Source organism: Myxine glutinosa, chromosome 9 (genome assembly GCF_964187855.1).
Source record: "Myxine glutinosa chromosome 9, kmMyxGlut1.1, whole genome shotgun sequence".
In the NCBI taxonomy this organism is placed as follows: Eukaryota; Metazoa; Chordata; class Myxini; order Myxiniformes; family Myxinidae; genus Myxine; species Myxine glutinosa.
Window position 1 is genome coordinate 75,708,876 of NC_136269.1, and position 24,510 is coordinate 75,733,385.

The 24,510-nt window shown below is 49.3% G+C and overlaps 2 non-coding genes across 2 annotated transcripts; both read right to left on the minus strand.

Moving 5' to 3' along the window:
- Positions 1-2,909: 2,909 nt before the first annotated feature.
- Positions 2,910-2,982, minus strand: TRNAC-ACA (transfer RNA cysteine (anticodon ACA)). The gene has a single exon. It is a non-coding gene; the product is annotated as a tRNA-Cys (tRNA).
- A 2,503-nt stretch (positions 2,983-5,485) lies between these two features.
- Positions 5,486-5,558, minus strand: TRNAC-ACA (transfer RNA cysteine (anticodon ACA)). Its single transcript has one exon. It is a non-coding gene; the product is annotated as a tRNA-Cys (tRNA).
- Positions 5,559-24,510: the final 18,952 nt, after the last annotated feature.

Here is a 24,510-nt window from a genome sequence, read left to right on the forward strand (position 1 = left end):
TCTGACCTCTTTCTGAACCCTGCTTGACCTCCTACGACATCTTTCTGAACCCTGCTGGACTTCACATGACAGTGCCTTTTCACTGACGGTCTGCCAGTCTTCGTTGGTCGACATTGCAGATACCAGTGTACTTCACGAAGCATGGGCGAGCTTTCGCAGGCAGCCGGAACAAATGACAAATTCCTCCTCCAACCATATTTGAACGTTGTCCTGGCCAGCAGGTTCGTGAAAGACTTGAGCCCAGCTTGACCCTCGTTCCGATGGCGGTGATACCTTGGGTTTCTCTGTTCCACAAGGAAGTAGAACTAAAAAAGCAGGTTTGGAACGGGAAGATGACGTAATCTGTTGCCAAATCCTTGACGCGAGGGTCGCGACTGTATTTTAAAAAGGTGACCAAGGTTACTCAATCGTCACCAAGGGGTGGACTACCACTCCAATGAATTCGACTTCAGGAAAATATGTTGAAGAAGCAAAGCGACCACGCGACTTCATTAAATATTGCTAAAAGTGAAGTCAAAATCAGTTTTGAGCCAGGTAGGAGTCGAACCTACAATCTTCTGATTCGTAGTCAGACGCGTTATCCATTGCGCCACTGGCCCATGTGACTGCTAGCTACCACTCCTACTGATATGTTTTAGTGCTGCAATAATGAGTGATCAACGTTAGGGGTCTCCGGTTGTCGCAGACGTGCACGTTCCTGAGCCACGCGCACAAAGGCCTCTGACAAGTACTCGGAATTGCAGCTGAACACAAATGAATGCACCAACTTTTCTGAACCCTGCTGGACTTCACATGACCTCTTTCTGAACCCTGCTGAACTGCACATGACCTCTATCTGAACCCTGCTGGACTTCACACGACCTCTATCTGAACCATGCTGGACTTCACATGACATATATCTGAACCCTGCTGGACTTCACATGACTCCTTTCTGAACCCTGCTGGACTTCACATGACCTCTATCTGAACCTGCTGGACTTCACATGACCTCTTTCTGAACCCTGCTGGACCTACTGCGACCTCTTTCTGTACACTGCTGGACCTCCTATGACCTCCTTCTGAACCCTGCTGAAACTCCTCTGACCTCTTTCTGAACCCTGCTTGACCTCCTACGACATCTTTCTGAACCCTGCTGGACTTCACTTGACCTCTATCTGAACCCTGCTGGACTTCACATGACCTCTATCTGAACCCTGCTGGACTTCACATGACCTCTTTCTGAACCCTGCTGGACCTACTGCGACCTCTTTCTGTACCCTGCTGGACCTCCTATGACCTCTTTCTGAACCCTGCTGAACCTCCTCTGACCTCTTTCTGAACCCTGCTTGACCTCCTACGACATCTTTCTGAACCCTGCTGGACTTCACATGACCGTGCCTTTTCACTGACGGTCTGCCAGTCTTCGTTGGTCGACGTTGCAGATCCCAGTGTACTTCAGGAAGCATGGGCGAGCTTTCGCAGGCAGCCGGAACAAATGACAAATTCCTCCTCCAACCATATTTGAACGTTGGGCCTGGCCAGCAGGTTCGTGAAAGACTTGAGCCCAGCTTGACCCTCGTTCCGATGGCGGTGATACCTTGGGTTTCTCTGTTCCTCAAGGAAGTAGAACTAAAAAAGCAGGTTTGGAACGGGAAGATGACGTAATCTGTTGCCAAATCCTTGACGCGAGGGTCGCGACTGTATTTTAAAGAGGTGACCAAGGTTACTCAATCGTCACCAAAGGGTGGACTACCACTCCAATGAATTCGACTTCAGGAAAATATGTTGAAGAAGCAAAGTGACCACGCGACTTCATTAAATATTGCTAAAAGTGAAGTCAAAATCAGTTTTGAGCCAGGTAGGAGTCGAACCTACAATCTTCTGATTCGTAGTCAGACACGTTATCCATTGCGCCACTGGCCCATGTGACTACTAGCTATCACTCCTACTGATATGTTTTAGTGCTGCAATAATGAGTGATCAACGTAAGGGGTCTCCGGTTGTCGCAGACGTGCACGTTCCTGAGCCACGCGCACAAAGGCCTCTGACAAGTACTCGGAATTGCAGCTGAACACAAATGAATGCACCAACTTTTCTGAACCCTGCTGGACTTCAAATGACCTCTTTCTGAACCCTGCTGAACTTCACATGACCTCTATCTGAACCCTGCTGGACTTCACACGGCCTCTATCTGAACCATGCTGGACTTCACATGCCATATATCTGAACCCTGCTGGACCTACTGCGACCTCTTTCTGTACCCTGCTGGACCTCCTATGACCTCTTTCTGTACCCTGCTGGACCTCCTATGACCTCTTTCTGAACCCTGCTGAACCTCCTCTGACCTCTTTCTGAACCCTGATTGACCTCCTACGACATCTTTCTGAACCCTGCTGGACTTCACATGACCTCTATCTGAACCCTGCTGGACTTCACATGACCTCTATCTGAACCCTGCTGGACTTCACATGACCGTGCCTTTTCACTGACGGTCTGCCAGTCTTCGTTGGTCGACGTTGCAGATCCCAGTGTACTTTAGGAAGCATGGGCGAGCTTTCGCAGGCAGCCGGAACAAATGACAAATTCCTCCTCCAACCATATTTGAACGTTGGGCCTGGCCAGCAGGTTCGTGAAAGACTTGAGCCCAGCTTGACCCTCGTTCCGATGGCGGTGATACCTTGGGTTTCTCTGTTCCTCAAGGAAGTAGAACTAAAAAAGCAGGTTTGGAACGGGAAGATGACGTAATCTGTTGCCAAATCCTTGACGCGAGGGTCGTGACTGTATTTTAAAGAGGTGACCAAGGTTACTGAATCGTCACCAAGGGGTGGACGACCACTCCAATGAATTCGACTTCAGGAAAATATGTTCAAGAAGCAAAGAGACCACGCGACTTCATTAAATATTGCTAAAAGTGAAGTCAAAATCAGTTTCGAGCCAGGTAGGAGTCAAACCTATAATCTTCTGATTTGTAGTCAGACGCGTTATCCATTGCGCCACTGGCCCATGCGACTACAAGCTATCACTCCTACTGATATGTTTTAGTGCTGCAATAATGAGTGATCAACGTAAGGGGTCTCCGGTTGTCGCAGACGTGCACTTTCCTGAGCCACGCGCACAAAGGCCTCTGACAAGTACTCGGAATTGCAGCTGAACACAAATGAATGCACCAACTTTTCTGAACCCTGCTGGACTTCACATGATCTCTTTCTGAACCCTGCTGAACTTCACATGACCTCTATCTGAACCCTGCTGGACTTCACACGACCTCTATCTGAACCATGCTGGACTTCACATGACATATATCTGAACCCTGCTGGATTTCACATGAAATATATCTCAACCCTGCTGGACTTCACATGACCTCTTTCTGAACCCTGCTGAACTTCACATGACCTCTATCTGAACCCTGCTGGACTTCACATGACCTCTATCTGAACCCTGCTGGACCTACTGCGACCTCTTTCTGTACCCTTCTGGACCTCCTATGACCTCTTTCTGAACCCTGCTGAACTTCACATGACCTCTATCTGAACCCTGCTGGACTTCACACGACCTCTATCTGAACCATGCTGGACTTCACATGACCTCTTTCTGAACCCTGCTGGACCTACTGCGACCTCTTTCTGAACCCTGCTGGACCTACTGCGACCTCTTTCTGTACCCTGCTGAACCTCCTCTGACCTCTTTCTGAACCCTGATTGACCTCCTACGACATCTTTCTGAACCCTGCTGGACTTCACATGACCTCTATCTGAACCCTGCTGGACTTCACATGACCTCTATCTGAACCCTGCTGGACTTCACATGACCTCTTTCTGAACCCTGCTGGACCTACTGCGACCTCTTTCTGTACCCTGCTGGACCTCCTATGACCTCTTTCTGAACCCTGCTGAACCTCCTCTGACCTCTTTCTGAACCCTGCTTGACCTCCTACGACATCTTTCTGAACCCTGCTGGACTTCACATGACCGTGCCTTTTCACTGACGGTCTGCCAGTCTTCGTTGGTCGACGTTGCAGATCCCAGTGTACTTCAGGAAGCATGGGCGAGCTTTCGCAGGCAGCCGGAACAAATGACAAATTCCTCCTCCAACCATATTTGAACGTTAGGCCTGGCCAGCAGGTTCGTGAAAGACTTGAGCCCAGCTTGACCCTCGTTCCGATGGCGGTGATACCTTGGGTTTCTCTGTTCCTCAAGGAAGTAGAACTAAAAAAGCAGGTTTGGAACGGGAAAATGACGTAATCTGTTGCCAAATCCTTGACGCGAGGGTCGCGACTGTATTTTAAAGAGGTGACCAAGGTGACTCAATCGTCACCAAGGGGTGGACTACCACTCCAATGAATTCGACTTCAGGAAAATATGTTGAAGAAGCAAAGCGACCACGCGACTTCATTAAATATTGCTAAAAGTGAAGTCAAAATCAGTTTTGAGCCAGGTAGGAGTCGAACCTACAATCTTCTGATTCGTAGTCAGACGCGTGATCCATTGCGCCACTGGCCCATGTGACTACTAGCTATCACTCCTACTGATATGTTTTAGTGCTGCAATAATGAGTGATCAACGAAAGGGGTCTCCGGTTGTCGCAGACGTGCACGTTCCTGAGCCACGCGCACAAAGGCCTCTGACAAGTACTCGGAATTGCAGCTGAACACAAATGAATGCACCAACTTTTCTGAACCCTGCTGGACTTCACATGACCTCTTTCTGAACCCTGCTGAACTTCACATGACCTCTATCTGAACCCTGCTGGACTTCACACGACCTCTATCTGAACGATGCTGGACTTCACATGACATATATGTGAACCCTGCTGGACTTCACATGACTCCTTTCTGAACCCTGCTGGACTTCACATGACCTCTATCTGAACCCTGCTGGACTTCACATGACCTCATTCTGAACCCTGCTGGACCTACTGCGACCTCTTTCTGTACCCTGCTGGACCTCCTACGACATCTTTCTGAACCCTGCTGGACTTCACATGACCTCTATCTGAACCCTGCTGGACTTCACATGACCTCTATCTGAACCCTGCTGGACTTCACATGACCGTGCCTTTTCACTGACGGTCTGCCAGTCTTCGTTGGTCGACGTTGCAGATCCCAGTGTACTTTAGGAAGCATGGGCGAGCTTTCGCAGGCAGCCGGAACAAATGACAAATTCCTCCTCCAACCATATTTGAACGTTGGGCCTGGCCAGCAGGTTCGTGAAAGACTTGAGCCCAGCTTGACCCTCGTTCCGATGGCGGTGATACCTTGGGTTTCTCTGTTCCTCAAGGAAGTAGAACTAAAAAAGCAGGTTTGGAACGGGAAGATGACGTAATCTGTTGCCAAATCCTTGACGCGAGGGTCGTGACTGTATTTTAAAGAGGTGACCAAGGTTACTGAATCGTCACCAAGGGGTGGACGACCACTCCAATGAATTCGACTTCAGGAAAATATGTTCAAGAAGCAAAGAGACCACGCGACTTCATTAAATATTGCTAAAAGTGAAGTCAAAATCAGTTTCGAGCCAGGTAGGAGTCAAACCTATAATCTTCTGATTTGTAGTCAGACGCGTTATCCATTGCGCCACTGGCCCATGCGACTACTAGCTATCACTCCTACTGATATGTTTTAGTGCTGCAATAATGAGTGATCAACGTAAGGGGTCTCCGGTTGTCGCAGACGTGCACTTTCCTGAGCCACGCGCACAAAGGCCTCTGACAAGTACTCGGAATTGCAGCTGAACACAAATGAATGCACCAACTTTTCTGAACCCTGCTGGACTTCACATGATCTCTTTCTGAACCCTGCTGAACTTCACACGACCTCTATCTGAACCATGCTGGACTTCACATGACATATATCTGAACCCTGCTGGATTTCACATGAAATATATCTCAACCCTGCTGGACTTCACATGACCTCTTTCTGAACCCTGCTGAACTTCACATAACCTCTATCTGAACCCTGCTGGACTTCACATGACCTCTATCTGAACCCTGCTGGACCTACTGCGACCTCTTTCTGTACCCTTCTGGACCTCCTATGACCTCTTTCTGAACCCTGCTGAACTTCACATGACCTCTATCTGAACCCTGCTGGACTTCACACGACCTCTATCTGAACCATGCTGGACTTCACATGACCTCTTTCTGAACCCTGCTGGACCTACTGCGACCTCTTTCTGAACCCTGCTGGACCTACTGCGACCTCTTTCTGTACCCTGCTGAACCTCCTCTGACCTCTTTCTGAACCCTGATTGACCTCCTACGACATCTTTCTGAACCCTGCTGGACTTCACATGACCTCTATCTGAACCCTGCTGGACTTCACATGACCTCTTTCTGAACCCTGCTGGACCTACTGCGACCTCTTTCTGTACCCTGCTGGACCTCCTATGACCTCTTTCTGAACCCTGCTGAACCTCCTCTGACCTCTTTCTGAACCCTGCTTGACCTCCTACGACATCTTTCTGAACCCTGCTGGACTTCACATGACCGTGCCTTTTCACTGACGGTCTGCCAGTCTTCGTTGGTCGACGTTGCAGATCCCAGTGTACTTCAGGAAGCATGGGCGAGCTTTCGCAGGCAGCCGGAACAAATGACAAATTCCTCCTCCAACCATATTTGAACGTTAGGCCTGGCCAGCAGGTTCGTGAAAGACTTGAGCCCAGCTTGACCCTCGTTCCGATGGCGGTGATACCTTGGGTTTCTCTGTTCCTCAAGGAAGTAGAACTAAAAAAGCAGGTTTGGAACGGGAAAATGACGTAATCTGTTGCCAAATCCTTGACGCGAGGGTCGCGACTGTATTTTAAAGAGGTGACCAAGGTGACTCAATCGTCACCAAGGGGTGGACTACCACTCCAATGAATTCGACTTCAGGAAAATATGTTGAAGAAGCAAAGCGACCACGCGACTTCATTAAATATTGCTAAAAGTGAAGTCAAAATCAGTTTTGAGCCAGGTAGGAGTCGAACCTACAATCTTCTGATTCGTAGTCAGACGCGTGATCCATTGCGCCACTGGCCCATGTGACTACTAGCTATCACTCCTACTGATATGTTTTAGTGCTGCAATAATGAGTGATCAACGAAAGGGGTCTCCGGTTGTCGCAGACGTGCACGTTCCTGAGCCACGCGCACAAAGGCCTCTGACAAGTACTCGGAATTGCAGCTGAACACAAATGAATGCACCAACTTTTCTGAACCCTGCTGGACTTCACATGACCTCTTTCTGAACCCTGCTGAACTTCACATGACCTCTATCTGAACCCTGCTGGACTTCACACGACCTCTATCTGAACGATGCTGGACTTCACATGACATATATGTGAACCCTGCTGGACTTCACATGACTCCTTTCTAAACCCTGCTGGACTTCACATGACCTCTATCTGAACCCTGCTGGACTTCACATGACCTCATTCTGAACCCTGCTGGACCTACTGCGACCTCTTTCTGTACCCTGCTGGACCTCCTATGACCTCTTTCTGAACCCTGCTGAACCTCCTCTGACCTCTTTCTGAACTCTGCTTGACCTCCTACGACATCTTTCTGAACCCTGCTGGACTTCACATGACCGTGCCTTTTCACTGACGGTCTGCCAGTCTTCGTTGGTCGACGTTGCAGATCCCAGTGTACTTCAGGAAGCATGGGCGAGCTTTCGCAGGCAGCCGGAACAAATGACAAATTCCTCCTCCAACCATATTTGAACGTTGGGCCTGGCCAGCAGGTTCGTGAAAGACTTGAGCCCAGCTTGACCCTCGTTCCGATGGCGGTGATACCTTGGGTTTCTCTGTTCCTCAAGGAAGTAGAACTAAAAAAGCAGGTTTGGAACGGGAAGATGACGTAATCTGTTGCCAAATCCTTGACGCGAGGGTCGCGACTGTATTTTAAAGAGGTGACCAAGGTTACTCAATCGTCACCAAGGGGTGGACTACCACTCCAATGAATTCGACTTCAGGAAAATATGTTGAAGAAGCAAAGCGACCACGCGACTTCATTAAATATTGCTAAAAGTGAAGTCAAAATCAGTTTTGAGCCAGGTAGGAGTCGAACCTACAATCTTCTGATTCGTAGTCAGACGCGTTATCCATTGCGCCACTGGCCCATGTGACTACTAATTATCACTCCTACTGATATGTTTTAGTGCTGCAATAATGAGTGATCAACGTAAGGGGTCTTGGTTGTCGCAGACGTGCACGTTCCTGAGCCACGCGCACAAAGGCCTCTGACAAGTACTCGGAATTGCAGCTGAACACAAATGAATGCACTAACTTTTCTGAACCCTGCTGGACTTCACATGACATATATCTGAACCCTGCTGGACTTCACATGACTCCTTTCTGAACCCTGCTGGACTTCACATGACCACTATCTGAACCCTGCTGGACTTCACATGACCTTTTTCTGAACCCTGCTGGACCTACTGCGACCTCTTTCTGTACCCTGCTGGACTTCCTATGACCTCTTTCTGAACCCTGCTGAACCTCCTCTGACCTCTTTCTGAACCCTGATTGACCTCCTACGACATCTTTCTGAACCCTGCTGGACTTCACATGACCTCTATCTGAACCCTGCTGGACTTCACATGACCTCTATCAGAACCCTGCTGGACTTCACATGACCTCTTTCTGAACCCTGCTGGACCTACTGCGACCTCTTTCTGTACCCTGCTGGACCTCCTATGACCTCTTTCTCAACCCTGCTGAACCTCCTCTGACCTCTTTCTGAACCCTGCTTGACCTCCTACGACATCTTTCTGAACCCTGCTGGACTTCACATGACCGTGCCTTTTCACTGACGGTCTGCCAGTCTTCGTTGGTCGACGTTGCAGATCCCAGTGTACTTCAGGAAGCATGGGCGAGCTTTCGCAGGCAGCCGGAACAAATGACAAATTCCTCCTCCAACCATATTTGAACGTTGGGCCTGGCCAGCAGGTTCGTGAAAGACTTGAGCCCAGCTTGACCCTCGTTCCGATGGCGGTGATACCTTGGGTTTCTCTGTTCCTCAAGGAAGTAGAACTAAAAAAGCAGGTTTGGAACGGGAAGATGACGTAATCTGTTGCCAAATCCTTGACGCGAGGGTCGCGACTGTATTTCAAAGAGGTGACCAAGGTTACTCAATCGTCACCAAGGGGTGGACTACCACTCCAATGAATTCGACTTCAGGAAAATATGTTGAAGAAGCAAAGCGACCACGCGACTTCATTAAATATTGCTAAAAGTGAAGTCAAAATCAGTTTTGAGCCAGGTAGGAGTCGAACCTACAATCTTCTGATTCGTAGTCAGATGCGTTATCCATTGCGCCACTGGCCCATGTGACGACTAGCTATCACTCCTACTGATATGTTTTAGTGCTGCAATAATGAGTGATCAACGTAAGGGGTCTCCGGTTGTCGCAGACGTGCACGTTCCTGAGCCACGCGCACAAAGGCCTCTGAAAAGTACTCGGAATTGCAGCTGAACACAAATGAATGCACCAACTTTTCTGAACCCTGCTGGACTTCACATGACCTCTTTCTGAACCCTGCTGAACTTCACATGACCTCTATCTGAACCCTGCTGGACTTCACACGACATCTATCTGAACCATGCTGGACTTCACATGACATATATCTGAACCCTGCTGGACCTACTGCGACCTCTTTCTGTACCCTGCTGGACCTCCTATGACCTCTTTCTGAACCCTGCTGAACCTCCTCTGACCTCTTTCTGAACCCTGATTGACCTCCTACGACATCTTTCTGAACCCTGCTGGACTTCACATGACCTCTGTCTGAACCCTGCTGGACTTCACATGACCTCAATCTGAACCCTGCTGGACTTCACATGACCGTGCCTTTTCACTGACGGTCTGGCAGTCTTCGTTGGTCGACGTTGCAGATCCCAGTGTACTTCAGGAAGCATGGGCGAGCTTTCGCAGGCAGCCGGAACAAATGACAAATTCCTCCTCCAACCATATTTGAACGTTGGGCCTGGCCAGCAGGTTCGTGAAAGACTTGAGCCCAGCTTGACCCTCGTTCCGATGGCGGTGATACCTTGGGTTTCTCTGTTCCTCAAGGAAGTAGAACTAAAAAAGCAGGTTTGGAACGGGAAGATGACGTAATCTGTTGCCAAATCCTTGACGCGAAGGTCGCGACTGTATTTTAAAGAGGTGACCAAGGTTACTCAATCGTCACCAAGGGGTGGACTACCACTCCAATGAATTCGACTTCAGGAAAATATGTTGAAGAATCAAAGCGACCACGCGACTTCATTAAATATTGCTAAAAGTGAAGTCAAAATCAGTTTTGAGCCAGGTAGGAGTCGAACCTACAATCTTCTGATTCGTAGTCAGACGCTTTATCCATTGCGCCACTGGCCCATGTGACTACTAGCTATCACTCCTACTGATATGTTTTAGTGCTGCAATAATGAGTGATCAACGTAAGGGGTCTCCGGTTGTTGCAGACGTGCACGTTCCTGAGCCACGCGCACAAAGGCCTCTGACAAGTACTCGGAATTGCAGCTGAACACAAATGAATGCACCAACTTTTCTGAACCCTGCTGGACTTCACATGACATATATCTGAACCCTGCTGGACTTCACATGACTCCTTTCTGAACCCTGCTGGACTTCACATGACCTCTATCTGAACCCTGCTGGACTTCACATGACCTCTTTCTGAACCCTGCTGGACCTACTGCGACCTCTTTCTGTACCCTGCTGGACCTCCTATGACCTCTTTCTGAACCCTGCTGAACCTCCTCTGACCTCTTTCTGAACCCTGATTGACCTCCTACGACATCTTTCTGAACCCTGCTGTATTTCACATGACCTCTATCTGAACCCTGCTGGACTTCACATGACCTCTATCTGAACCCTGCTGGACTTCACATGACATATATCTGAACCCTGCTGGACTTCACATGACTCCTTTCTGAACCCTGCTGGACCTACTGCGACCTCTTTCTGTACCCTGCTTGACCTCCTATGACCTCTTTCTGAACCCTGCTGAACCTCCTCTGACCTCTTTCTGAACCCTGCTTGACCTCCTACGACATCTTTCTGAACCCTGCTGGACTTCACATGACCGTGCCTTTTCACTGACGGTCTGCCAGTCTTCGTTGGTCGACGTTGCAGATCCCAGTGTACTTCAGGAAGCATGGGCGAGCTTTCGCAGGCAGCCGGAACAAATGACAAATTCCTCCTCCAACCATATTTGAACGTTGGGCCTGGCCAGCAGGTTCGTGAAAGACTTGAGCCCAGCTTGACCCTCGTTCCGATGGCGGTGATACCTTGGGTTTCTCTGTTCCTCAAGGAAGTAGAACTAAAAAAGCAGGTTTGGAACGGGAAGATGACGTAATCTGTTGCCAAATCCTTGACGCGAGGGTCGCGACTGTATTTTAAAGAGGTGACCAAGGTTACTCAATCGTCACCAAGGGGTGGACTACCACTCCAATGAATTCGACTTCAGGAAAATATGTTGAAGAAGCAAAGCGACCACGCGACTTCATTAAATATTGCTAAAAGTGAAGTCAAAATCAGTTTTGAGCCAGGAAGGAGTCGAACCTACAATCTTCTGATTCGTAGTCAGACGCGTTATCCATTGCGCCACTGGCCCATGTGACTACTAGCTATCACTCCTACTGATATGTTTTAGTGCTGCAATAATGAGTGATCAACGTAAGGGGTCTCCGGTTGTCGCAGACGTGCACTTTCCTGAGCCACGCGCACAAAGGCCTCTGACAAGTACTCGGAATTGCAGCTGAACACAAATGAATGCACCAACTTTTCTGAACCCTGCTGGACTTCACATGACCTCTTTCTGAACCCTGCTGAACTTCACATGACCTCTATCTGAACCCTGCTGGACTTCACACGACCTCTATCTGAACCATGCTGGACTTCACATGACATATATCTGAACCCTGCTGGACCTACTGCGACCTCTTTCTGTACCCTGCTGGACCTCCTATGACCTCTTTCTGAACCCTGCTGAACCTCCTCTGACCTCTTTCTGAACCCTGATTGACCTCCTACGACATCTTTCTGAACCCTGCTGGACTTCACATGACCTCTATCTGAACCCTGCTGGACTTCACATGACCTCTTTCTGAACCCTGCTGGACCTACTGCGACCTCTTTATGTACCCTGCTTGACCTCCTATGACCTCTTTCTGTACCCTGCTGGACCTCCTATGACCTCTTTCTGAACCCTGCTGACCCTCCTCTGATCTCTTTCTGAACCCTGATTGACCTCCTACGACATCTTTCTGAACCCTGCTGGACTTCACATGACCTCTATCTGAACCCTGCTGGACTTCACATGACCTCTATCTGAACCCTGCTGGACTTCACATGACCTCTTTCTGAACCCTGCTGGACCTACTGCGACCTCTTTCTGTACCCTGCTGGACCTCCTATGACCTCTTTCTGAACCCTGCTGAACCTCCTCTGACCTCTTTCTGAACCCTGCTTGACCTCCTACGACATCTTTCTGAACCCTGCTGGACTTCACATGACCGTGCCTTTTCACTGACGGTCTGCCAGTCTTCGTTGGTCGACGTTGCAGATCCCAGTGTACTTCAGGAAGCATGGGCGAGCTTTCGCAGGCAGCCGGAACAAATGACAAATTCCTCCTCCAACCATATTTGAACGTTGGGCCTGGCCAGCAGGTTCGTGAAAGACTTGAGCCCAGCTTGACCCTCGTTCCGATGGCGGTGATACCTTGGGTTTCTCTGTTCCTCAAGGAAGTAGAACTAAAAAAGCAGGTTTGGAACGGGAAGATGACGTAATCTGTTGCCAAATCCTTGACGCGAGGGTCGCGACTGTATTTTAAAGAGGTGACCAAGGTTACTCAATCGTCACCAAGGGGTGGACTACCACTCCAATGAATTCGACTTCAGGAAAATATGTTGAAGAAGCAAAGCGACCACGCGACTTCATTAAATATTGCTAAAAGTGAAGTCAAAATCAGTTTTGAGCCAGGTAGGAGTCGAACCTACAATCTTCTGATTCGTAGTCAGACACGTTATCCATTGCGCCACTGGCCCATGTAACTACTAGCTATCACTCCTACTGATATGTTTTAGTGCTGCAATAATGAGTGATCAACGTAAGGGGTCTCCGGTTGTCGCAGACGTGCACGTTCCTGAGCCACGCGCACAAAGGCCTCTGACAAGTACTCGGAATTGCAGCTGAACACAAATGAATGCACCAACTTTTCTGAACCCTGCTGGACTTCACATGACCTCTTTCTGAACCCTGCTGAACTTCACATGACCTCTATCTGAACCCTGCTGGACTTCACACGACCTCTATCTGAACCATGCTGGACTTCACATGACATATATCTGAACCCTGCTGGACCTACTGCGACCTCTTTCTGTACCCTGCTGGACCTCCTATGACCTCTTTCTGAACCCTGCTGAACCTCCTCTGACCTCTTTCTGAACCCTGCTGAACCTCCTCTGACCTCTTCCTGAACCCTGATTGACCTCCTACGACATCTTTCTGAACCCTGCTGGACTTCACATGACCTCTATCTGAACCCTGCTGGACTTCACATGACCTCTATCTGAACCCTGCTGGACTTCACATGACATCTTTCTGAACCCTGCTGGACCTACTGCGACCTCTTTCTTTACCCTGCTGGACCTCCTATGACCTCTTTCTGAACCCTGCTGAACCTCCTACGACATCTTTCTGAACCCTGCTTGACCTCCTACGACATCTTTCTGAACCCTGCTGGACTTCACATGACCGTGCCTTTTCACTGACGGTCTGCCAGTCTTCGTTGGTCGACGTTGCAGATCCCAGTGTACTTCAGGAAGCATGGGCGAGCTTTCGCAGGCAGCCGGAACAAATGACAAATTCCTCCTCCAACCATATTTGAACGTTGGGCCTGGCCAGCAGGTTCGTGAAAGACTTGAGCCCAGCTTGACCCTCGTTCCGATGGCGGTGATACCTTGGGTTTCTCTGTTCCTCAAGGAAGTAGAACTAAAAAAGCAGGTTTGGAACGGGAAGATGACGTAATCTGTTGCCAAATCCTTGACGCGAGGGTCGCGACTGTATTTTAAAGAGGTGACCAAGGTTACTCAATCGTCACCAAGGGGTGGACTACCACTCCAATGAATTCGACTTCAGGAAAATATGTTGAGGAAGCAAAGCGACCACGCGACTTCATTGAATATTGCTAAAAGTGAAGTCAAAATCAGTTTTGATGCCAGGTAGGAGTCGAACCTACAATCTTCTGATTCGTAGTCAGACGCGTTATCCATTGCGCCACTGGCCCATGTGACTACTAGCTATCACTCCTACTGATATGTTTTAGTGCTGCAATAATGAGTGATCAACGTAAGGGGTCTCCGGTTGTCGCAGACGTGCACTTTCCTGAGCCACGCGCACAAAGGCCTCTGACAAGTACTCGGAATTGCAGCTGAACACAAATGAATGCACCAACTTTTCTGAACCCTGCTGGACTTCACATGACCTCTTTCTGAACCCTGCTGAACTTCACATGACCTCTATCTGAACCCTGCTGGACTTCACACGACCTCTATCTGAACCATGCTGGACTTCACATGACATATATCTGAACCCTGCTGGACCTACTGCGACCTCTTTCTGTACCCTGCTGGACCTCCTATGACCTCTTTCTGAACCCTGCTGAACCTCCTCTGACCTCTTTCTGAACCCTGATTGACCTCCTACGACATCTTTCTGAACCCTGCTGGACTTCACATGACCTCTATCTGAACCCTGCTGGACTTCACATGACCTCTTTCTCAACCCTGCTGGACCTACTGCGACCTCTTTCTGTACCCTGCTTGACCTCCTATGACCTCTTTCTGTACCCTGCTGGACCTCCTATGACCTCTTTCTGAACCCTGCTGAACCTCCTCTGATCTCTTTCTGAACCCTGATTGACCTCCTACGACATCTTTCTGAACCCTGCTGGACTTCACATGACCTCTATCTGAACCCTGCTGGACTTCACATGACCTCTATCTGAACCCTGCTGGACTTCACATGACCTCTTTCTGAACCCTGCTGGACCTACTGCGACCTCTTTCTGTACCCTGCTGGACCTCCTATGACCTCTTTCTGAACCCTGCTGAACCTCCTCTGACCTCTTTCTGAACCCTGCTTGACCTCCTACGACATCTTTCTGAACCCTCCTGGACTTCACATGACCGTGCCTTTTCACTGACGGTCTGCCAGTCTTCGTTGGTCGACGTTGCAGATCCCAGTGTACTTCAGGAAGCATGGGCGAGCTTTCGCAGGCAGCCGGAACAAATGACAAATTCCTCCTCCAACCATATTTGAACGTTGGGCCTGGCCAGCAGGTTCGTGAAAGACTTGAGCCCAGCTTGACCCTCGTTCCGATGGCGGTGATACCTTGGGTTTCTCTGTTCCTCAAGGAAGTAGAACTAAAAAAGCAGGTTTGGAACGGGAAGATGACGTAATCTGTTGCCAAATCCTTGACGCGAGGGTCGCGACTGTATTTTAAAGAGGTGACCAAGGTTACTCAATCGTCACCAAGGGGTGGACTACCACTCCAATGAATTCGACTTCAGGAAAATATGTTGAAGAAGCAAAGCGACCACGCGACTTCATTAAATATTGCTAAAAGTGAAGTCAAAATCAGTTTTGAGCCAGGTAGGAGTCGAACCTACAATCTTCTGATTCGTAATCAGACGCGTTATCCATTGCGCCACTGGCCCATGTGACTACTAGCTATCACTCCTACTGATATGTTTTAGTGCTGCAATAATGAGTGATCAACGTTTGGGGTCTCCGGTTGTCGCAGACGTGCACGTTCCTGAGCCACGCGCACAAAGGCCTCTGACAAGTACTCGGAATTGCAGCTGAACACAAATGAATGCACCAACTTTTCTGAACCCTGCTGGACTTCACATGACATATATCTGAACCCTGCTGGACTTCACATGACTCCTTTCTGAACCCTGCTGGACTTCACATGACCTCTATCTGAACCCTGCTGGACCTACTGCGACCTCTTTCTGTACCCTGCTGTACCTCCTATGACCTCTTTCTGAACCCTGCTGAACCTCCTACGACATCTTTCTGAACCCTGCTTGACCTCCTACGACATCTTTCTGAACCCTGCTGGACTTCACATGACCGTGCCTTTTCACTGACGGTCTGCCAGTCTTCGTTGGTCGACGTTGCAGATCCCAGTGTACTTCAGGAAGCATGGGCGAGCTTTCGCAGGCAGCCGGAACAAATGACAAATTCCTCCTCCAACCATATTTGAACGTTGGGCCTGGCCAGCAGGTTCGTGAAAGACTTGAGCCCAGCTTGACCCTCGTTCCGATGGCGGTGATACCTTGGGTTTCTCTGTTCCTCAAGGAAGTAGAACTAAAAAAGCAGGTTTGGAACGGGAAGATGACGTAATCTCTTGCCAAATCCTTGACGCGAGGGTCGCGACTGTATTTTAAAGAGGTGACCAAGGTTACTCAATCGTCACCAAGGGGTGGACTACCACTCCAATGAATTCGACTTCAGGAAAATATGTTGAAGAAGCAAAGCGACCACGCGACTTCATTAAATATTGCTAAAAGTGAAGTCAAAATCAGTTTTGAGCCAGGTAGGAGTCGAACCTACAATCTTCTGATTCGTAGTCAGACGCGTTATCCATTGCGCCACTGGCCCATGTGACTACTAGCTATCACTCCTACTGATATGTTTTAGTGCTGCAATAATGAGTGATCAACGTAAGGGGTCTCCGGTTGTCGCAGACGTGCACTTTCCTGAGCCACGCGCACAAAGGCCTCTGACAAGTACTCGGAATTGCAGCTGAACACAAATGAATGCACCAACTTTTCTGAACCCTGCTGGACTTCACATGACCTCTTTCTGAACCCTGCTGAACTTCACATGACCTCTATCTGAACCCTGCTGGACTTCACACGACCTCTATCTGAACCATGCTGGACTTCACATGACATATATCTGAACCCTGCTGGACCTACTGCGACCTCTTTCTGTACCCTGCTGGACCTCCTATGACCTCTTTCTGAACCCTGCTGAACCTCCTCTGACCTCTTTCTGAACCCTGATTGACCTCCTACGACATCTTTCTGAACCCTGCTGGACTTCACATGACCTCTATCTGAACCCTGCTGGACTTCACATGACCTCTTTCTGAACCCTGCTGGACCTACTGCGACCTCTTTATGTACCCTGCTTGACCTCCTATGACCTCTTTCTGTACCCTGCTGGACCTCCTATGACCTCTTTCTGAACCCTGCTGACCCTCCTCTGATCTCTTTCTGAACCCTGATTGACCTCCTACGACATCTTTCTGAACCCTGCTGGACTTCACATGACCTCTATCTGAACCCTGCTGGACTTCACATGACCTCTATCTGAACCCTGCTGGACTTCACATGAACTCTTTCTGAACCCTGCTGGACCTACTGCGACCTCTTTCTGTACCCTGCTGGACCTCCTATGACCTCTTTCTGAACCCTGCTGAACCTCCTCTGACCTCTTTCTGAACCCTGCTTGACCTCCTACGACATCTTTCTGAACCCTGCTGGACTTCACATGACCGTGCCTTTTCACTGACGGTCTGCCAGTCTTCGTTGGTCGACGTTGCAGATCCCAGTGTACTTCAGGAAGCATGGGCGAGCTTTGGCAGGCAGCCGGAACAAATGACAAATTCCTCCTCCAACCATATTTGAACGTTGGGCCTGGCCAGCAGGTTCGTGAAAGACTTGAGCCCAGCTTGACCCTCGTTCCGATGGCGGTGATACCTTGGGTTTCTCTGTTCCTCAAGGAAGTAGAACTAAAAAAGCAGGTTTGGAACGGGAAGATGACGTAATCTGTTGCCAAATCCTTGACGCGAGGGTCGCGACTGTATTTTAAAGAGGTGACCAAGGTTACTCAATCGTCACCAAGGGGTGGACTACCACTCCAATGAATTCGACTTCAGGAAAATATGTTGAAGAAGCAAATCGACCACGCGACTTCATTAAATATTGCTAAAAGTGAAGTCAAAATCAGTTTTGAGCCAGGTAGGAGTCGAACCTACAATCTTCTGATTCGTAGTCAGACGCGTTATCCATTGCGCCACTGGCCCATGTAACTACTAGCTATCACTCCTACTGATATGTTTTAGTGCTGCAATAATGAGTGATCAACGTAAGGGGTCTCCGGTTGTCGCAGACGTGCACGTTCCTGAGCCACGCTCACAAAGGCCTCTGACAAGTACTCGGAATTGCAGCTGAACACAAATGAATGCACCAACTTTTATGAACCCTGCTGGACTTCACATGACCTCTTTCTGAACCCTGCTGAACTTCACATGACCTCTATCTGAACCCTGCTGGACTTCACACGACCTCTATCTGAACCATGCTGGACTTCACATGACATATATCTGAACCCTGCTGGACCTACTGCGACCTCTTTCTGTACCCTGCTGGACCTCCTATGACCTCTTTCTGAACCCTGCTGAACCTCCTCTGACCTCTTTCTGAACCCTGCTGAACCTCCTCTGACCTCTTTCTGAACCCTGATTGACCTCCTACGACATCTTTCTGAACCCTGCTGGACTTCACATGACCTCTATCTGAACCCTGCTGGACTTCACATGACCTCTATCTGAACCCTGCTGGACTTCACATGACATCTTTCTGAACCCTGCTGGACCTACTGCGACCTCTTTCTTTACCCTGCTGGACCTCCTATGACCTCTTTCTGAACCCTGCTGAACCTCCTACGACATCTTTCTGAACCCTGCTTGACCTCCTACGACATCTTTCTGAACCCTGCTGGACTTCACATGACCGTGCCTTTTCACTGACGGTCTGCCAGCCTTCGTTGGTCGACGTTGCAGATCCCAGTGTACTTCAGGAAGCATGGGCGAGCTTTCGCAGGCAGCCGGAACAAATGACAAATTCCTCCTCCAACCATATTTGAACGTTGGGCCTGGCCAGCAGGTTCGTGAAAGACTTGAGCCCAGCTTGACCCTCGTTCCGATGGCGGTGATACCTTGGGTTTCTCTGTTCCTCAAGGAAGTAGAACTAAAAAAGCAGGTTTGGAACGGGAAGATGACGTAATCTGTTGCCAAATCCTTGACGCGAGGGTCGCGACTGTATTTTAAAGAGGTGACCAAGGTTACTCAATCGTCACCAAGGGGTGGACTACCACTCCAATGAATTCGACTTCAGGAAAATATGTTGAGGAAGCAAAGCGACCACGCGACTTCATTGAATATTGCTAAAAGTGAAGTCAAAATCAGTTTTGAGCCAGGTAGGAGTCGAACCTACAATCTTCTGATTCGTAGTCAGACGCGTTATCCATTGCGCCACTGGCCCATGTGACTACTAGCTATCACTCCTACTGATATGTTTTAGTGCTGCAATAATGAGTGATCAACGTAAGGGGTCTCCGGTTGTCGCAGACGTGCACTTTCCTGAGCCACGCGCACAAAGGCCTCTGACAAGTACTCGGAATTGCAGCTGAACACAAATGAATGCACCAACTTTTCTGAACCCTGCTGGACTTCACATGACCTCTTTCTGAACCCTGCTGAACTTCACATGACCTCTATCTGAACCCTGCTGGACTTCACACGACCTCTATCTGAACCATGCTGGACTTCACATGACATATATCTGAACCCTGCTGGACCTACTGCGACATCTTTCTGTACCCTGCTGGACCTCCTATGACCTCTTTCTGAACCCTGCTGAACCTCCTCTGACCTCTTTCTGAACCCTGATTGACCTCCTACGACATCTTTCTGAACCCTGCTGGACTTCACATGACCTCTATCTGAACCCTGCTGGACTTCACATGACCTCTTTCTCAACCCTGCTGGACCTACTGCGACCTCTTTCTGTACCCTGCTTGACCTCCTATGACCTCTTTCTGTACCCTGCTGGACCTCCTATGACCTCTTTCTGAACCCTGCTGAACCTCCTCTGATCTCTTTCTGAACCCTGATTGACCTCCTACGACATCTTTCTGAACCCTGCTGGACTTCACATGACCTCTATCTGAACCCTGCTGGACTTCACATGACCTCTATCTGAACCCTGCTGGACTTCACATGACCTCTTTCTGAACCCTGCTGGACCTACTGCGACCTCTTTCTGTACCCTGCTGGACCTCCTATGACCTCTTTCTGAACCCTGCTGAACCTCCTCTGACCTCTTTCTGAACCCTGCTTGACCTCCTACGACATCTTTCTGAACCCTCCTGGACTTCACATGACCGTGACTTTTCACTGACGGTCTGCCAGTCTTCGTTGGTCGACGTTGCAGATCCCAGTGTACTTCAGGAAGCATGGGCGAGCTTTCGCAGGCAGCCGGAACAAATGACAAATTCCTCCTCCAACCATATTTGAACGTTGGGCCTGGCCAGCAGGTTCGTGAAAGACTTGAGCCCAGCTTGACCCTCGTTCCGATGGCGGTGATACCTTGGGTTTCTCTGTTCCTCAAGGAAGTAGAACTAAAAAAGCAGGTTTGGAACGGGAAGATGACGTAATCTGTTGCCAAATCCTTGACGCGAGGGTCGCGACTGTATTTTAAAGAGGTGACCAAGGTTACTCAATCGTCACCCAGGGGTGGACTACCACTCCAATGAATTCGACTTCAGGAAAATATGTTGAAGAAGCAAAGCGACCACGCGACTTCATTAAATATTGCTAAAAGTGAAGTCAAAATCAGTTTTGAGCCAGGTAGGAGTCGAACCTACAATCTTCTGATTCGTAATCAGACGCGTTATCCATTGCGCCACTGGCCCATGTGACTACTAGCTATCACTCCTACTGATATGTTTTAGTGCTGCAATAATGAGTGATCAACGTTTGGGGTCTCCGGTTGTCGCAGACGTGCACGTTCCTGAGCCACGCGCACAAAGGCCTCTGACAAGTACTCGGAATTGCAGCTGAACACAAATGAATGCACCAACTTTTCTGAACCCTGCTGGACTTCACATGACATATATCTGAACCCTGCTGGACTTCACATGACTCCTTTCTGAACCCTGCTGGACTTCACATGACCTCTATCTGAACCCTGCTGGACCTACTGCGACCTCTTTCTGTACCCTGCTGGACCTCCTATGACCTCTTTCTGAACCCTGCTGAACCTCCTACGACATCTTTCTGAACCCTGCTTGACCTCCTACGACATCTTTCTGAACCCTGCTGGACTTCACATGACCGTGCCTTTTCACTGACGGTCTGCCAGTCTTCGTTGGTCGACGTTGCAGATCCCAGTGTACTTCAGGAAGCATGGGCGAGCTTTCGCAGGCAGCCGGAACAAATGACAAATTCCTCCTCCAACCATATTTGAACGTTGGGCCTGGCCAGCAGGTTCGTGAAAGACTTGAGCCCAGCTTGACCCTCGTTCCGATGGCGGTGATACCTTGGGTTTCTCTGTTCCTCAAGGAAGTAGAACTAAAAAAGCAGGTTTGGAACGGGAAGATGACGTAATCTCTTGCCAAATCCTTGACGCGAGGGTCGCGACTGTATTTTAAAGAGGTGACCAAGGTTACTCAATCGTCACCAAGGGGTGGACTACCACTCCAATGAATTCGACTTCAGGAAAATATGTTGAGGAAGCAAAGCGACCACGCGACTTCATTGAATATTGCTAAAAGTGAAGTCAAAATCAGTTTTGAGCCAGGTAGGAGTCGAACCTACAATCTTCTGATTCGTAGTCAGACGCGTTATCCATTGCGCCACTGGCCCATGTGACTACTAGCTATCACTCCTACTGATATGTTTTAGTGCTGCAATAATGAGTGATCAACGTAAGGGGTCTCCGGTTGTCGCAGACGTGCACGTTCCTGAGCCACGCGCACAAAGGCCTCTGACAAGTACTCGGAATTGCAGCTGAACACAAATGAATGCACCAACTTTTCTGAACCCTGCTGGACTTCACATGACATATATCTGAACCCTGCTGGACTTCACATGACTCCTTTCTGAACCCTGCTGGACTTCACATGACTCCTTTCTGAACCCTGCTGGAATTCACATGACCTCTATCTGAACCCTGCTGGACTTCACATGACCTCTTTCTGAACCCTGCTGGACCTACTGCGACCTCTTTCTGTACCCTGCTGGACCTCCTATGACCTCTTTCTGTACCCTGCTGGACCTCCTATGACCTCTTTCTGAACCCTGCTGAACCTCCTCTGACCTCTTTCTGAACCCTGATTGACCTCCTACGACATCTTTCTGAACCCTGCTGTACTTCACATGACCTCTTTCTGAACCCTGCTGAACTTCACATGACCTCTATCTGAACCCTGCTGGACTTCACACGACCTCTATCTGAACCATGCTGGACTTCACATGACATATATCTGAACCCTGCTGGTCCTACTGCGACCTCTTTCTGTACCCTGCTGGACCTCCTATCACCTCTTTCTGAACCCTGCTGAACCTCCTCTGACCTCTTTCTGAACCCTGCTGAACCTCCTCTGACCTCTTTCTGAACCCTGATTGACCTCCTACGACATCTTTCTGAACCCTGCTGGACTTCACATGACCTCTATCTGAACCCTGCTGGACTTCACATGACCTCTATCTGAACCCTGCTGGACTTCACATGACCTCTTTCTGAACCCTGCTGGACCTACTGCGACCTCTTTCTGTACCCTGCTGGACCTCCTATGACCTCTTTCTGAACCCTGCTGAACCTCCTCTGACCTCTTTCTGAACCCTGCTTGACCTCCTACGACATCTTTCTGAACCCTGCTGGACTTCACATGACCGTGCCTTTTCACTGACGGTCTGCCAGTCTTCGTTGGTCGAAGTTGCAGATCCCAGTGTACTTCAGGAAGCATGGGCGAGCTTTCGCAGGCAGCCGGAACAAATGACAAATTCCTCCTCCAACCATATTTGAACGTTGGGCCTGGCCAGCAGGTTCGTGAAAGACTTGAGCCCAGCTTGACCCTCGTTCCGATGGCGGTGATACCTTGGGTTTCTCTGTTCCTCAAGGAAGTAGAACTAAAAAAGCAGGTTTGGAACGGGAAGATGACGTAATCTCTTGCCAAATCCTTGACGCGAGGGTCGCGACTGTATTTTAAAGAGGTGACCAAGGTTACTCAATCGTCACCAAGGGGTGGACTACCACTCCAATGAATTCGACTTCAGGAAAATATGTTGAAGAAGCAAAGCGACCACGCGACTTCATTAAATATTGCTAAAAGTGAAGTCAAAATCAGTTTTGAGCCAGGTAGGAGTCGAACCTACAATCTTCTGATTCGTAGTCAGACGCGTTATCCATTGCGCCACTGGCCCATGTGACTACTAGCTATCACTCCTACTGATATGTTTTAGTGCTGCAATAATGAGTGATCAACGTAAGGGGTCTCCGGTTGTCGCAGACGTGCACTTTCCTGAGCCACGCGCACAAAGGCCTCTGACAAGTACTCGGAATTGCAGCTGAACACAAATGAATGCACCAACTTTTCTGAACCCTGCTGGACTTCACATGACCTCTTTCTGAACCCTGCTGAACTTCACATGACCTCTATCTGAACCCTGCTGGACTTCACACGACCTCTATCTGAACCATGCTGGACTTCACATGACATATATCTGAACCCTGCTGGACCTACTGCGACCTCTTTCTGTACCCTGCTGGACCTCCTATGACCTCTTTCTGAACCCTGCTGAACCTCCTCTGACCTCTTTCTGAACCCTGATTGACCTCCTACGACATCTTTCTGAACCCTGCTGGACTTCACATGACCTCTATCTGAACCCTGCTGGACTTCACATGACCTCTTTCTGAACCCTGCTGGACCTACTGCGACCTCTTTATGTACCCTGCTTGACCTCCTATGACCTCTTTCTGTACCCTGCTGGACCTCCTATGACCTCTTTCTGAACCCTGCTGACCCTCCTCTGATCTCTTTCTGAACCCTGATTGACCTCCTACGACATCTTTCTGAACCCTGCTGGACTTCACATGACCTCTATCTGAACCCTGCTGGACTTCACATGACCTCTATCTGAACCCTGCTGGACTTCACATGAACTCTTTCTGAACCCTGCTGGACCTACTGCGACCTCTTTCTGTACCCTGCTGGACCTCCTATGACCTCTTTCTGAACCCTGCTGAACCTCCTCTGACCTCTTTCTGAACCCTGCTTGACCTCCTACGACATCTTTCTGAACCCTGCTGGACTTCACATGACCGTGCCTTTTCACTGACGGTCTGCCAGTCTTCGTTGGTCGACGTTGCAGATCCCAGTGTACTTCAGGAAGCATGGGCGAGCTTTGGCAGGCAGCCGGAACAAATGACAAATTCCTCCTCCAACCATATTTGAACGTTGGGCCTGGCCAGCAGGTTCGTGAAAGACTTGAGCCCAGCTTGACCCTCGTTCCGATGGCGGTGATACCTTGGGTTTCTCTGTTCCTCAAGGAAGTAGAACTAAAAAAGCAGGTTTGGAACGGGAAGATGACGTAATCTGTTGCCAAATCCTTGACGCGAGGGTCGCGACTGTATTTTAAAGAGGTGACCAAGGTTACTCAATCGTCACCAAGGGGTGGACTACCACTCCAATG